Source organism: Schistocerca piceifrons, chromosome 3 (assembly GCF_021461385.2).
Source record: "Schistocerca piceifrons isolate TAMUIC-IGC-003096 chromosome 3, iqSchPice1.1, whole genome shotgun sequence".
Lineage (NCBI taxonomy): Eukaryota > Metazoa > Arthropoda > Insecta > Orthoptera > Acrididae > Schistocerca > Schistocerca piceifrons.
In genome coordinates, this window is record NC_060140.1 from 119447504 (window position 1) to 119464594 (window position 17091).

A 17091-nucleotide genomic window follows, 5' to 3' on the forward strand; every position below is an offset into this window, starting at 1 on the left:
GGAGAATACAGATGTGTATTGAGGGTAATCAAAAAACATTACAAATGAGTACATTTAAGGTAATAAAATGAGTTGGCAACCTTGAAGGCACTTAATGAAATAATGTCACAGAGAACACTGTACTGTATGAACGTACTGCTAAAGTACAAGAGGATTAAGCAAAACAAGGTAAGTGCTCATAATTGGAACAATTGTAATTGACAAATGGTAACAAAAACTGGTAGAAAATAGTACGCAATATCGTGGGAGGGGTAGGGGAAAAGAAAGAGAGAGACAGAGAGCGAGAAATTAATTGGACGAGGTGCATTTCCTTCACGACTGTATGTTGGATATTCATGTAGGCGAGGTATTGTCAGGCCAATTAAACTTATGTCGTTTCAAGGAGATTTATTTGGCGACAGATAAGTCGGCCAAAAGGAGTTGTATTGGTTTGTATTTGTTAGAGGCGACTTGTAAGTCGGCCAATTATGTAAGAATTATGGCGGCGTTTTGCGCAGGCATACACGTTTAGATAAATACTCGCACAAATTACAGAGTCAGCAAAGAAGGCCACAAACGAAGTTAAGATATAATACGTAACAGATATTCATATCATGACACCATAGGCAATACATACAGGATGCACTTATCAGAAGTCCCAACTGCACAACAAGAAGTATTAGCTCGGCAACAAAAACTACACTTATCCTCATGAGAAGTATCACGCTCTCATAACAAAAGGTTTTACTGCCACTTAAGATAATACAACGAGGAGAATGGTATGTGACGTTGGGCCATGGGCCCACGCAGATGCACACATCAGTTATGAACCATTCCACGTGGCTTAAGGTAAGGTGTATCCATAAACGCTTAACAGATTTGAGAGGATAACGAGAGAGCAAAGATAATGACAACGTTCAGGTTATGCAAACATCGTCGGCACTCATTTGACGTCCACAATAAAGTGTTCTTTCTGAACAAATATGAATCACATTGGTGTGTTTAAATCATTCTTAAGACGAACTATTGTTGTGAAGGCAAAATACACAGACTAGATGTAAAAAACTTTGTGTTCTGCTTTACGGCAGGTCTTGTCATGGGGGAATCCTCGTCAGAGAGGTCCACCGCATGAGCGTCTATGGAAGTGATTCCAGTGCTTTCCCGTTGCCTTCCACTGATGATGATGAAATAATAATGAGGACAACACAACACCCAGTCCCACGGCGGAAAAAATATCCGACCCAGCCGGGAATCGAACCCGGGCCCCTTGGCGTTACAGACCGCCTCGCTGAACACTCAGCTATCTAATTTTTTATAAAAACATTTATTAAAATAAACAGTGGTACACATTCCAATTACATACTAATTACATATACTAACCATGTACACATGTTATACATGAAGTTATTTAAACAAAAACAGTTTGATCATTGCAGTTATGCTGATGTTAAAGAAAGACAACAGAAGATTGTGTTACTGACTAAATTACCAGAACGAATTAAGTTAAACATCAAGAAAAGCTCAACATGAAAAAAAAATCTGCGCTTTGAATTACGAATGATTCAAACGGCTCAGAGCACTATGGGTCTTAACATCTGAGGTCATCAGTCTCCTAGACTTAGAACTACTTAAACCTAACTGACCTAAGAACAGCACACACACATCCATGCCCGAGGCAGGATTCGAACCTGTGACCGTAGCAGCAGCGTGGTTCCGGACTGAAGCGCCTAGAACCGCTCGCCACAGCGGCCGGTTTTGAATTTCATGTGCTCCAATCGTTACAGAAGCGTAAATAGCACTTTATGAAGGATATCAGCAAGTTGGTGGGATAATTTTAAATATATTAATGTACACAAGGAAATCGTCTCTGTGAGAGACTGGTTAAGGCTAGAAACTAATCTTAAACCATCTCAGCTTAGTCAGACTAGCTATGAGCATTTCACACATATGCATGGAAGCCGCCAAATACAGAATATGGAAGATTTATGCCCATCGCACATAATAACAATGAGAATGGCGGAGAGGAGATATTATTAATTGACTATCCTTCCAACTACACTTTCTGGACATTAATTAAATGTTAAGTACCTGAAGCGATCAGATCTATATAATAAGTCTTTCACTGCAAAACTGACTTACACATCACAGTGCAAAAATGAACAGGGCAATGTGCCAGCCATTGAATATTACACTATATCAGATAGAATCTTATGGTTTTAACAGATCGATAAGGACATTTCATTAAGAACTGTCGATTTACAGATTTCTAATATAAACCAATAATGCAGCTTTAATGACTTGTGTTTTGGCACTATTACACACAGAATCTAACTGTCACATAAGTTCTGTACATTAGCTTATAAAATTCCAAAACCTACTCTCTGTAGTAGAAAAAGCACACACCAAAAATATACAGTAAAATTTTAAATAATATCCTTAAGGTAACTACAATACATCACTGTCAACACAGTCTTCTTTTTTATATTAACCAATGCCCATTCTTTCAAATACAATTTTTAACATATTACCGAACTTTCTCTTGTGATTCGAATACCTTCTAATTTTGTGGAATTCACACAGCATGTGTACCTTGAACTCTATAGTGCTGTCGGATCCTAATTTATTACGGACATAATTAACCAAATTTCGCAGCAACCAGTACACAGCGTTATTTTTTTGCCTCTGGGAAATAGCATGCTTCAGGATTGTGTATCAATGACAGCGATATATACTCAGAGGATGTCCTTGTGATTAGAGTTGTTTGCTCCCGGATCCACTTCCAACCACTGCAAGTATATTTATGAATTATTGTGTCATCCAGATGGCATTGTTGACATAAATTTGATTCACACAGTCCGACTGCGTGCAGTCGTTCATTGGTGTTAACTATGTTGTTAACTGTCTTGTACTATGACGTTTTTATACTAGACGTGAGCGCATTAGAACTAATGTTTTTCCAAATCTAAATCCACTCAATGTTAGGAAACTGTCGTTCTATTTTGTTCGTTCCTTCGCTTTTCTTTCGTTCCCGCATTATGGCTCTTGATGTTAAGTGTCGTGACTGCCTGAGTTCGACACTTAGATAACTAAACTCAACATAGAAAATCCTCAGATGCTGTAAACGACTGTTGATATTCCGCACGTCAATCGGGGGAAGCAGACTTCGTGATTTAATGATTTCGAAAAGTTGGCTGGTTATGCTTTCTCGCGAGTCTCTTATTATATTAACTTGTCTTTTAATATCAGTTAATCCCTGACCACCATTTTAGGATCTAATGTGGTTACTTTAGCAGGTAGTCTGAACACTTCACCTCTTCACAAAAAATTGGTGATTTTGGACATTACTCTCCTCGCTATCATTTTCGGAATTGGAAACTTCTGGGCAGTATAAAATAAGCTTTAGCAAGGATGCATGAGTTGATGTACTTTGTTCTTTGAACTTGGTTCATATATCTAGTTAAATTCTCTGTAATGGCTCCTTGCACTTAATCTGCTGCAACTTTCCAGTTTAAAGCCTTCATTTTCATGGGTCGTGCTGTCAGGGTGATCCCAAGTGTTTTATGTTGTCGGACTGATTTTGCCCACTCGACGTTGATATTATCAAAACGTCTGAGATTTAACATCTTACTTTTTTTTCGTTTGCATTGGCTCCAGATGCTCTACAGTACGAATCAATCACTGTTGCTAGCGTGGTTACCTCGTCACTATTCCTCATAATGAACCTATATCATCAGCATAGGCTCTCATAACTGTTTTATTTCCTGATAATGTTAAGCCTTTTAATTTAGCGTGGACATGACGGAGGAAAGGTTCCAGCGAAATGGCGAAGAGCGACATGGACAGAGGATTTCCTTGAGGAACACCTCGTTGTATTTGCATATACCTGGATTGTTGACAATTCACTGCTATTTTAGCATTTACTCCAGCTGCTGTGTTCTTTATCATTTGTATGACCCTATCGTTGAAACCTATTTTCTTCAATGTCTGTAGAAGATATTCATGACTTACTGCAGCGAGCGCTTTATAAAAATCTAAAAAAGTAAAGCACACTTTATGTTTGTTGCAGAAGTTTAGAAGAAACATGACGCGGCCTAATAACCCAGAAGATTTTAACTTCGATGACAACGGCCACGAAAGCCTGCAGACTTACATGTTACAGAAGTTATTGCAATGATATCCCTGAATTCTGCTAGATTTTGAAAAATGGTTCTGCTTGCGTGCTGTTCAGATGTTGACTAATAATTTTATCTGTAAGGCATGAAATTCTCTTGTTTACTATTCTAGCAATTAATTTATAATTAGAATTCAGCAGTGAAATTGGACGAAAATTATTTAAATCTTCGTTTCCATTACTTTTTGGCACCAGAACAATTTTACTCTCCTTAAACTCAGCCGGAATCATTTTACCCTGAATAACCTCAATTACAATGTCCGTGATTTTCGTCCCTACGGTTGGCCAGTAACGGATGTAAAACTCAGCTGGCAGACCATCCGGTCCTGGGGATTTTTTCGGTGGTGAGGCCCACAGTCTCATACACGTCCTCTCCACTAACAACCACGAGAAAATTTTCGTTGTTATCTTCTCTCAGGTGTGGGGCTAGGACGTCAAGGATTTCTTCCAAGGAAGCATCACTACTTTGATGTACAGATTATAGCTTGCAATAATAGCCATAAATCTCGTCCATGATACCCTGCTGGGTTATGAGAATCGTACCATGTTTTTTTAGAATTTCATCAATAAACGTCCTTCTCCCGTTTTTCGTATGCTTCTCTAAATGATACAAGGAAGCAGTTTCATCTTCTGACACCGAATTTGCCTTCGATTTATTTTCAACCCTTCTATTTGACTTCCCTCGATATTATGTAACTTGGCTTTGACTTTTTTGATGTCTGCTATCCGAAGTGAGGAACCTGCTGAGACTTGATGATATAGATCTCTCAAAACAGAGTAGTAATATTCTATAGTGCATTTCATTTCTCCTGTGCTCTGGACACTGTATTGAATAACCTTCCTCAACTTTGGCTTCGCCATTTTAACCCACCAGTCGATAGCAGTGGCGTATCTACTACGAGCACGCAAGTATATTGCCCATGTATCTTTAACCAGGTCTTCTAAATCATGATTTACTAACAAGGAAGTGTTCAAATTGCACTGATTCTTGAATCGGCGAATCGGCTGTCTTTTTAGATTTATGCAAGCAAAGACACTTTAATGGTCTGAAAAGTACGTAGAAATGGTTTCTTCTTTTGTCACGGAAGTTTCAAGATTTTTAGAAATGTATAATCTATCAAATCTGATATGTGATGTTGCCGTGACATAAGTGAACTCAACAATGGAGTTGTATTTGATTTCAGATATATTCTTTATTCTAAACCAGAAATTAATTGTTTTAGTTCACTTGAGAAATTAAAATTAGGTAACTGATCTTTTCGATTTAAAACACAATTAAAATCACCTCCAAGTAATAATTGTCTTGGAGTTTTCCTTAACAAGTATATCAGGTCATCTTTGAAGAAACTTTCCCTATCAGCTCGGTGAGAACTTCCTGAATAGGCATACAAGTTGATGATAGTCACATCATAGACATTTAATCCTATTCCCCTTCCGGATTTCAATCGTTCCATCTCGCTTACTGTAATTCCTTCCCTCAGCAAAAAAAAAAAAAAAAAAAAAAAAAAAAAAACCTGTTCCAACACTTGTTTCGGGAGACACATTTATGTAACTGACAATACCAGGTATTACTAAATACGAAATTAGAACTTCTTGTAACAGGGCAATATCTGTCGCGGATTCGTACAAAAATTCCATAAGGGCCGATAATTTCAAACCGGACGTAATTTTATTTGTGTTTATAGTGGTGACAATAAGACTGCGTCATTGCACTGTCACTATGTACTTGTTTTGATGAACTAATTTAGTTTCCTGTGGTTCATGGTTCAGTTATGCTATAACAGTTTTCTCGGAAGGCGGAACATGGAATAACACTTCAATCACTTTATTAGTTACTGTCCCTTTTTTTCTACTTCTGATGTTTTCTCGTGTAGGACCGTTTCGGATCGAACATTCTTTGGGCTGGGGTCGCCGTTACCGGATATTCCTGACATAATTCAACCTGTCCGTTGAACAAGCAGTAAAAGAAACCAAAGAAAAATTTGGAGTAGAAAGTAAAGTTTAGGGAGAAGAAATAAAAACTTTGAGGTTTGTCCAGTGTCTTGAACGGAGGATATAAGATGAAATCAACAAAAGCGAAACAAGGGTAATGAAATTCAGTCGAATTAAATCAGGTGATGCTGATGGAAACAGACTAGGAAACGAGACACTGAAAGTAGTAGGTGTGTTTTGCTGTTTGGGCAGTAAACTAATTTATGCTGGCCAAAATTGAGAGAATGTAAAATATAATCCGGCAGTATAAAGTACGTACTGGCAATGGCAAGAAGAGGATTTCTAAAAAAAAAGAGAAATTTGTTAACATCACGTATCGATTTTTTAAGTGACAGGTAGTATTTTCTGAAAGTATTTGTATGGAGTGTAGGCATGTATGGAAGTGAAACATGGACAATAAACAGTTTAGACAAGAAGAGACTAGAAAGAAATTTCAATGAATTGGGCACATCAGCTCTGTACGGGACGTTGACAGAAATCAACGGGGAGGATTGAGAATGTGTGCCCGACCAGATTTGAACCCAGATTCTCGTGCTTACTAGGCAGGCGTACTACCACCCCCCCCCCCTTTTTTTTTTCTTGACCTCATTTTGTTCGTTATCGGTCGTTGTATTTGTTCGGAGCAGAAGTCTCATGACGCTTGTTCAAGTTCATTCACTCAGTTTTTTTTACTACATAGGGCAGCTAACCCTCTGTCCGAACAAGCCCTAAGCCACTGAGGTCACAAGAATTATCGCGACTGCCGGCCGGAGTGGCCGAGCGGTTAAAGGCGCTACAGTCTGGAACCGCACGACCGCTACGGTCGCAGGTTCGAATCCTGCCTCGGGCATGGATGTGTGTGATATCCTTACGTTAGTTGGGTTTAAGTAGTTCTAAGTTCTAGGGGACTTATGCCCACAGCAATTAAGTCCCATAGTGCTCAGAGCCATTTGAACCATTTTGAACCAATTATCGCGACTGTGCGGACTTATCCCGAGGACGTCCGTCAGCAGACCCACACTCTCAAATTACTCCACACACTACGGAAGTAGTGCTCCCTGCTCATTAATCTCAATGCTCATGAGAAGGTCTGTTTCCGCATGAGTTCGAACGTATGTGGGCACCAGCATAGAAATTATCCTTGGCTTGCAATCGCCATAATTATATGTGTGTGGTGTCTATTCTCTCTGACATCTCCGAATGTTGATAATGTGGGTCTGACGGGGGTGCGTGCTTGGGGTAAGTCCGCGCAGCCGCGCTAAGTCCTGTATCCTCTGTGACTTAGGGGTTATCCCCGGCCGGGGATAACGAAAAAAAGGGGTTAGAGCGTCTGCCAAATAAGTAGTAGATTCCGGGTTGGAATCCCGGTCCGGCATACATTTTGAACCATCCCCGTTGATTTCTATCAACGTCCCGTGCACCGCTGATGTTTGTAATTCATTGAAATTTCATTCTTTGCACCTATCACGACTCACGACCCTTTCAGATATGTCCGAAAGAACACACACCATACACATAAACAGGTTGGTCTATTGATAGTGACCGGGCCAAATATCTCAAGAAATAAGCATTAAACGAAAAAACTACAAAGAACGAAACTCGTCTAGCTTGAAGGGGCAAACCAGATGGCACCATGGTTGGCCCGCTAGATGGCGCTGCCATAGGTCAAACGGTTATGAACTGCATTTTTTTTAATGGCAACGCCCATTTTTTACTACATATTCGTGTAATACGTAAAGAAATATGAATGTTTTAGTTAGACCCCTTTTTTCTCTTTGTGATAGATGGCGCTGTAATAGTCACAAACATATGGCCCACAACTTTAGACGAACAGTTGGTAACAGGTAGGTTTTTTAAATTAAAATACAGAATGTAGGTACGTTTGAACATTTTATTTCGGTTGTTCCAATGTGATACATGTACCTTTGTGCACTTATCATTTCCGAGAACGCTTGCTGTTACAGCGTGATTACCTGCAAATACCACATTAATGCAACAAATGCTGAAAATGATGTCCGCCAACTTCAATTCATTTGGCAATACGTGTAACGACATTCCTCTCAACAGCGAGTAGTTCGCCTTCCGTAATGTTCGCACGTGCATTGATAATGCGCCTACGGATGTTGTCAGGCGTTCTCGGTGGATCACGATAGCAAATATCCTTCCACTTTCCCCACAGAAATAAATCCGGGGACGTCAGATCCGGTGAACGTGCGGGCCATGGTATGGTGCTTCGACGACCAATCCACCTGTCATGAAATATGCTATTCAATACCGCTTCAACCGCACGCAAGCTATGTGTCGGACATCCATCATGTTGGAAGTACATCGCCGTTCTGTCATGCAGTGAAACATCTTGTAGTAACATCGATACAACATTACGTAGCAAATCAACATACACTGCACCATTTAGATTGACATCGTGGGCTTTCTGTTGCCCAATAGTGCATATAATGCCGCTTTGCGTTATCGCTGTTGGTGAATGACGCTTCGTCGCTAAATAGAACGTGTGTAAAAAATTTGTCATCGTCCCGTAATTTCTCTTATGCCCAGTGGCAGAACTGTACACGACGTTCAAAGTCGTCGCCATGAAATTCAAATGGCTCTGAGCACTATGGGACTTAACATCTACCATGAAATTCCTGCTGCGTAGAAATATGGTACGAGTGCAATCGATGTTGATGTAGCATTCTCAACACCGACGTTTTTGAGTTTCCCGATTCTCGCGCAATTTGTGTGCTACGGATGTGCGGATCAGCCGCGACAATAGCTAAAACACCTACTTGGCCATCATCATTTGTTGCAGGTCGTGTTTGACGTTTCACATGTGGCTGAACACTTCCTGTTTCCTTGAATAACGTAACTATCCGGTGAACGGTCCGGACACTTGGATGATGTCGTCCAGGATACCGAGCAGCATACATAGCAGACACCCGTTGTGCATTTTGATCACAATAGCCATACATCTACACGATATTGACCTTTTCCGCAATTAATAGAAGGTCCATTTTAACACGGGTAATGTATCACGATGGAAATACCGTCCGCACTGGCGGAATTTTACGTGATACCACGTACTTATACGTTTGGAACTATTACAGCGCTACCTATCACAGAGCGAAAAAAGTGGTCCAACTAAAACATTCATATTTCTTTACGTACTACACGAATATGTAATAAAATTTGGGGGTTCCTATTTAAAAAAACGCTGTTGATATCCGTTTGACCTATGGCAGCGCCATCTAGCGGGCCAACCGTAGCGCCATCTGGTTTCCCCCTTCAAGCTAGACAAGTTTCGTTCTTTGTAGTTTTTTTAGTTTTATGTTTATTTCGTGAGATATTTGGCCCGGTCACGATCAATGGACCACCCTGTAGAGAATAGAAGCTATTGAAATATGATACTACAGAAAACGCTGGAGATTAGATGGCTAGATGACGTAACTAGTGAGGAGGTAGTGAACAGAATTGGAGAGACAAGAAATTTGTGACACAACCTGACTACAAAAAGGGATCGGTTGATAGGACATATTCACATTCGAGGGTTGGATTCCCTCTCTTCTTCATCGAAGAGTTTCACTGCCTGGGCTACTCTCAGGGTGCACCTTCGACGTGGAAGATCCCCGCCGTTTCCCTGCCGTGTCGTCTGCTTGCCGTCCATACTGCCTGCCGGTGGTCGCCGCCGCCGCCACCGCCGCCGCCACCGCCGCCGCCGCTTGGTCGCCGCCTTCCGGTCCTCGCCGCCGCCGCCGCCGCCGCCGCCGCCGCCTGCCGGGGCTCGCCGCCCCCGCCTGGTCGCCGCCTGCCGGTGCTCGCCGCTGCCGCCGCCGCCGCCGCCGTCGCCGCCTGCCGGGGCTCGCAGCCGCCGCTGGTGCCCGCCGCCGCCGCCGCCGCCATCCTGTGCCCGCCGCCGCCGCCGCCATCCGGTGCCGCCTGGTCGCCGCCATCGCCGCCGTTCTGACCCTGGTCTACGGCCGTCTTCGTCTTCATCCGTCTTCGTCTTTGTCTGTCCCCAGTTTCTGTCCTTTCCTCTTCGTTCTGTTCGTTCTTGTTTCTCTCTCCCGTCATGTCCACCCCCACCACCACTGTCACTACTACCACCACCGCCATTGTCTATACCTCCCCTTCCGCCGCCTCCACCACCGTAACTTGGTGTGCCCAGTCCCACCCCCCTCCTTCCATTCCGCCTCTCCTCACTCTCCCTTCACCCTCTATCTTTGTCGCCCCCTCTCCCGCTTCTTCCTCCCGCTCCTCTCGTTCTGATCCTTTCCCCCCACTCCCCCAGCCTGTCACTGCAGCTCCGGCTCGAGTGGTGGCCCGTCGGGCCACTGCCCACGCCCAGCTCTCCCCGTCACCTTCGCCATCACCGCCGCCACTGCCACCGTCATCATCATCGCCGCCGTCGCCTTCGCCTTCGCCTTCACCGTCACCGTCACCATCTCCGGCGCCGACTCCGGCCCCGGGACCTGCCCCTCCCCGCCACATTCCCGTTGTTCCCGTCCCCCACACCTCCTCCTCCGCCGTCAAGCGCCCCTGTGGCACTCCTGCTTCCTCTGCTTCCAAAAAGGCTGCGCCTCGTCCTCCTTCCCCCACCCATGATGCCATGGAAGTCTCCCCGCCTGTCCCTGCCCCCTCATCCTCCTCCTCTCCCCCTTCCTCCTACCGCTACCTCCTCTCCCGTCCTGATCCCTCTCTCCTTGAAGCCGGGAACCTCACCCTCTTCCTTCGCCAGCATTGTCCTGGTGCCCCCATCTCCCTCCTCACTCCTCGCCGAGATTCGGTCCTCATCTCCTCCCCCAGCCCAACCCTCCACACCTACCTCCTTTCCCGCATCCCTGTCACCCGCTTTGGCCCTCATGCCTCTCTCACCCCTGCTCCTTCACCACCTCCCTCCCGCCAACCCCAACCTCCGCGTCGCCCGCCAACTCTCACCGCCGTGATCACTCGGCTTAGTCCAGTGATCACGGAGGAGGAGGTGTTGGCGGAGCTCCAGGCGCATCCCCATCTGGAGGTGCGTGTGGTTCGCCGCATACATAACGCTGCCGGCCCCACCCGCCTTATGTGGGTTTTTTCTGAGCACGCCCCCTCCATTGACCGTCTCCTGAAGGAGGGTGCCCTCCTTTTTAACCAGCGGTACAAGGTCGACCCCTCCCGTTCCCCTCCTCAATCCCTGCGCTGCCAGAGGTGTCTGCGCTATAACGCGCACCCCACAGCTGAGTGCCGCGAGGCCCCCACCTGCCCGCATTGTCGGCAAGCGCACTTCCTCAGGCAGTGCCCTAACCTCCAATCCCCTCCTTCCTGCAATACCTGCAATCTCCCCCATCCCACCTACTCCCAAAAGTGTAAAGCCCGACCCCCTCCAACCACTCCCGAACTCACCGTCCCTGTCCGTCCCCTGGACGCCACCACCCCTCCTGGCAATTCCCTTCGTCCCCCCCCCACCGCTGAGGACATCATCAGGTTCCTTACCATCGTCCTCCAGAATGTTCATCCCTTTCAGCGCCCACACACCCTCCAACAGATCTCCCTCGCCGCCCGTTCCATATTCCAACTCAAGATGTACGCCACCTACTACAACAACCAGGCCCATTTCACCTTCTCCCGCCTCGACACCCTCGTCTAAATCCCTATCATGGCGCGACAGCAACGTATCCTTTTCAACAACATCCGCTCCCTACCCGCCAACAGGAACCTCTTCCTGCACACCCTTGCCACCCACCGCGTGGATGCTTTCCTCCTTAATGAAACCTTCCTCCAACCCCACCACACCATACACACTTCGCCCTACCTCCTCCACCGCTCCGATAATCCCCTCCCAATTGCGCGTGGCGGAGTTGCCATTGGTCACCACCGCCAGATCCCCGTTCGGCTCCAACCTCTCCTTCCCGACCCCACCGAACACCTGATCCCTAGTCTCTTCTTCCCCGGCCTTACCGTTACCTGCGCCACCATCTATGTCCGCCCCAACGCTCCTATTCCCTTCGACTTCCTCTCCCACGTCGATCGTACCTTTTCCTCCTACGTGATCGCCGCCGACCTCAACATCCATAGTCGTTCCGCTGCCCAGTTACGGCGATGGCATCGGTTCCTCTCCACCCTTCAAGGTGACCTCGTCCCCATCCCCCGGCATACCCGTCCTGAATCCAACTCCACTCCTGATGTTATCCTCTCCTCCCCCAACCTCCTTGGCCGCATAACGGTGGTTGTCCTGGAGCCTATTGGTAGCGACCATCTCCCTGTCCTCCTCACCATTTCAGACGGTCGTCGCCCTCGCCCCGACCCTCGTACTGACCCTCCCCCTAAGTATGTCCACGACTATTCCCGAGCCGACTGGAATGCCTACCGGGATACCCTTTCCACCCAGGTCGATAGCCAACCTCTCACCTACCACCACCCTGACGATGTCCCCATGCCGCCTCCTTTCTCCAGCAGACCTTGTCTGAGGCCGTGGAGGCCCACGTTCCTACTGTCGCCATCCACCCCCACCGTCCTACCTTACCCCCACAGGCCGTTCTCCTCCTCCGTGAATCCCGTCGTCTCTACCATGCCTTCCTCCGCACGCGTGACCCGGACACACTACGATGCCACCGGCAACTCCAGCAACACGTTCGCCGGGACTGGCGACAGACATGCACCCGTTTAAATGCAACCTTACCAATCAACTCGTCCAAGTTCTGGACGGCCTTCCGTCGCCTTACCGGAACTAAACCCTCCCCCTACTATCCTCTTCTCCACGATGATCACCCCTTCCCTGACACCCTTAGTAAGGCCAATCACTTTGCCTCCTACCTCTCCGATGTCTTCTCCATCCCCGACGATCCCCAGTTCGATTACTCCCTCTTCCCGGATATCCGCGATCGAACTGACACCTCTGTCCCTCCCCTCGCTCCTGGTTTCCAGTACTTGGACAACATTGCACACACGGAACTCAATGCCCCTATCACTACACAGGATCTCATTGTTACACTCCGCACCAAACGCAACACCGCTCCTGGTCACGATCGTGTCACCTACCGTCACCTTCGTGAAGCTCCTGTCTCTTTCCTCTCCACCCTGGCCAGGCTCTACAATGTAGTCCTGTCCACCGGTTACTACCCCGACCTGTGGAAAACCTCCCGTATCCTCATGTTCCTTAAACCTGGCATACCGCCGTCTCCTCCTACCATCCCATCAGCCTTACCTCGGTCTTCAGCAAGGTCCTGGAATCTATCCTCACCCGTCGCGTCCACCAGCATCTCCGCCAGCACCGCCTCCCTCCCGTCACCCAGTGTGGCTTTCGGCCGTCCTTCTCTTCCGACGACCATCTCCTTCACCTCACTCATCTCCTTTCCGAACAGCTTAATTCCCGTCGCTCCGCAATCTTCCTCTCCCTGGACCTCGAACGTGCATATGACCGCGTATGGCATTCCGGTCTCCTCTTCAAGCTCCAAACCTTCGCCCTTCCCATTAACTACGTCCGTCTGATCGGCTCCTTTCTCTCCCGCCGTCCTTCCTATGTCACCATCCATAACACCGATTCCTACACCTTTTTCCCCTCCGCCGGTGTGCCCCAAGGCTCCGTCCTCTCCCCCCTTCTGTACCTGTTGTACACGGCGGACATGCCGCTGCCGTCACCCCCCGTCCACCTTCTCCAGTTTGCCGATGACACCGCCTTCCTTGCCCTTGCCCCCACCCTACAGCGCTCCCAACGCCTTCTCCAATCCCATCTTGACCGGTTCACCGCTTGGTGCAACCAGTGGTTGCTCAAGGTCAATCCTTCCAAAACCCAGGCGATCATTGTAGGCAAAACCACCCCTTCCTTCCGCCTCCTTGATTTCTATCTCGCCGTCTATGGCCATCCCATCGCCCTCACTCCCACCCTTAAGTACCTTGGCGTCACCCTCGATCGTCGCCTCTCCTGGACTCCCCATCTCCAGACAATCCAAGCCAAGGCACGTTCCCGCCTCCGTCTCCTCAAGCTCCTTTCCGGCCGTACGTGGGGTCTGGACCCCTCCACCATCCTCCACACCTATAAATCCCTCATCCGCCCTATCCTTTGTTATGCCCATCCAGCATGGATCTCTGCTCCCCCTACCTTTTATCAATCCCTCCAAATCCTTGAACGCCATGCTCTCCGCCTCGCCTATCGCATCCGTCTTCCCTCCCCCACGCGGATCCTCTACGATCTCATCCCCTTCCCCCACCTCCTCCTTTTCCTTGAAAGGATACGGATCCTGTACACCTCCCGCAAACTCGATCCTCCTCACCCGTTCGTCTCCCCGATCCTCTCCCACCCCCGCCCGCTGCCGCGCCTGTATTCGCATGTCCCACCCGGTCTCCACCTCTCCACCCTCCTTACCCTCTCCCAAGGTGGCTTCCGCCAGCTCCCCCTCCCTGATGATGCCCTCCTCCCTTCCATCTACCCCTCCTACCAACTTTGATCCTCCCACCCTCCTCCTGTACTTATTCCTCCGTGCACCCTCCCTCCCTCCTCTCCCTTTTCCCTCCCTCCTCCTTTTCTCCCCCCCTCCTCCCCCGGGCCTCCCCTCCCCTGTTCCTCTCCTCCTGCCCCCGACTCCTCAGCCATTGGCATCCTTTTTCTCCCCTCTCCCCCACCTCCTCCTTCTACCCCTCTTGGCAGGTCCCCGGACTCGCACACGTTACGTGGACATTCGCGCGCCGGAGGTCGCCGCCATCAGTGTTTTGTGTGTTTAGTGTTTAGTGTTTAGTGTTCACCGTCCCCTCCATCGTTCACCAGTGCCATCATCATCTTCAGTGGTTGTGCGTCGTCTCATCAGCTAGCAGTGTGGATTATCGACGAGTGTGAACGGCTCCGTGATTGTCTCTATGTGTCTCCTGTTTTATTGCCCACCGCTCTGTGACTTATGTGTCTTCTCACTGTTTTTGCTGCTTGTGTCTTCTATGGCTGAAGAGCAGCGTAGTGTGCTGCTGACAGCCTGCCTGTTGTACAGGTTTTAAAATAACAATAAAGTAAAAAAAGAAAGAATAGGACATATTCTGAGACATCAAGGGATCACAAATTTAGTATTGAAGGGAAGTGTGGGGGTTAGAAATCGTAGAGCGAGATCAAGGGATGAAAACAGCAAACAGATCCAGAAGGATGTAGCTTGTAGTAGTTATTCGGAGATGAAGAGACTCGCACAGGATAGAATGGAGAGCTGCATAAAACCAGTCTCTGCGCTGAAGACCACATCAATTAAGCAACTAATTGGTACTATTTTACATTTTTCATATAACCATGTACGAGTCATCTATGCTGACGTTGTAGAGGAGAGGAAGGCATCAGAATGATCGATATGGCTGAAACCTGAGAGAAACTGATTGCTAATGACTTATTCCAGCAGAAAAAATAACAAAAAACTTTAGTTTTAGAGTTTGCAAAACTAACGAATTAGTTGATGAAATGATCCAGCCTTCAAAGTTTCTTCTGTTAAAAATTGCCTTCATCAAAGACATAAAAGCACTCCGTCTTTCAGGCCACGAGTGGCCCGCCAGGACTATCCGACCGCCGTGCCATCCTCGGTGGAGGATGCGGATTGGAGGGGCGTGGCGTCAGCACACCGCTATCCCGGTCGTAAGCTGGTATCCTTGAACGAAGCCGCTACTATTCGGTCTAGTAGCTCCTCAATTGACATCACGAGGCTGAATGGACCCAGAAAAAATGGCAACAGCGCATGGCGGCCTGGCGGCCTGGATGGTCACCCATCTAAGTGCCGACCACGCCCGAAAGCGCTTAACTTCACTGATCTCAAGGGAATCGGTGTATCCACTGCGGCAAAGCATTAAAATGAGGAAGTTCAAACTGGTAAAAGTATGTTGATCATCTATTTTATTAACATTTCCTGATATTGTATATTATATTCGCCGGTACAAATTAAGGTTGAGGATGCCATCAAAACAGAATCGTAATGTGATAACGCTGTTACTATTCACAGTTATATGAGCCCAGACTTTTTTGTAATTATCTGCTGTCTGTGACAACCATCCAATATTGAAAATCTCAGAAGGGAGCGGATGTGTTACGTTTCTGGCTTTTTAGCCAGAAGATTCCTGCCCAAGATTCACTCCACAGTTTGGCTGAGATTACAGCAGATGAGCAATGACGTAAGAGATGGGCGAGAGGAACCATACAGATAGTACAGTGAGTACCAACTTCGTGAGAAGTTTCGCCAGTTTAGAAGGAGGATAATCCGATTGGCTGCCCAACAGGAGAGCCAGCGCGCCAACTTTGTTACGTTCATTTATCAATATTTAATGTAAATATAACTGAAATTCAATTTTCTTTCATGCTGAATACACTCTCAATAGCAAGCTTTAATCCACTTGTCTCTGATATCATTTTTATAATAATTTGATTTAACGTTGGGATAACCATAATCAGACTAAGCACTTCGCGCACCTATAGCGCCCGCAAAAAGTGTGCTCCGAAGTGAATCGATTCACTCTGTCTAGTTTAGCCTGAAGCGACGGATCGAACAGAAAGGTTCGCGTTACAGCCCGCACAGTATTAAGATCTCGAATCGGAACCATATACACTACTGGCCATTAAAAATGCTACACCACAAAGATGACGTGCTACAGATACGAAATTTAACCGATTGGTAGAAGATGCTGTGATATGCAAATGATTAGCTTTCCAGAGCATTCACACATGGTTGGCGCCGGTGGCGACACCTACAAAGTGCTGACATGAGGAAAGTTTCCAACCGATTTCTCATACACAAACAGCAGTTGACCGGAGTTGCCCGATGAAACGTTGTTGTAATGCCTCGTGTAGGGAGGAGATTAGCGCACCATCACGTTTCCGACTTTGATAAAGGTCGGATTGTAGCCTATCGCGATTGCGGTTTATCGTATCGTGACATCGCTGCTCGTGTTGGTCGAGATCCAATGACTGTTAGCACAATATGGAATCGGAGGATTCAGGAGGGTAATACGGAACGCCGTGCAGGATCCCAACGGCCTCCTATCAT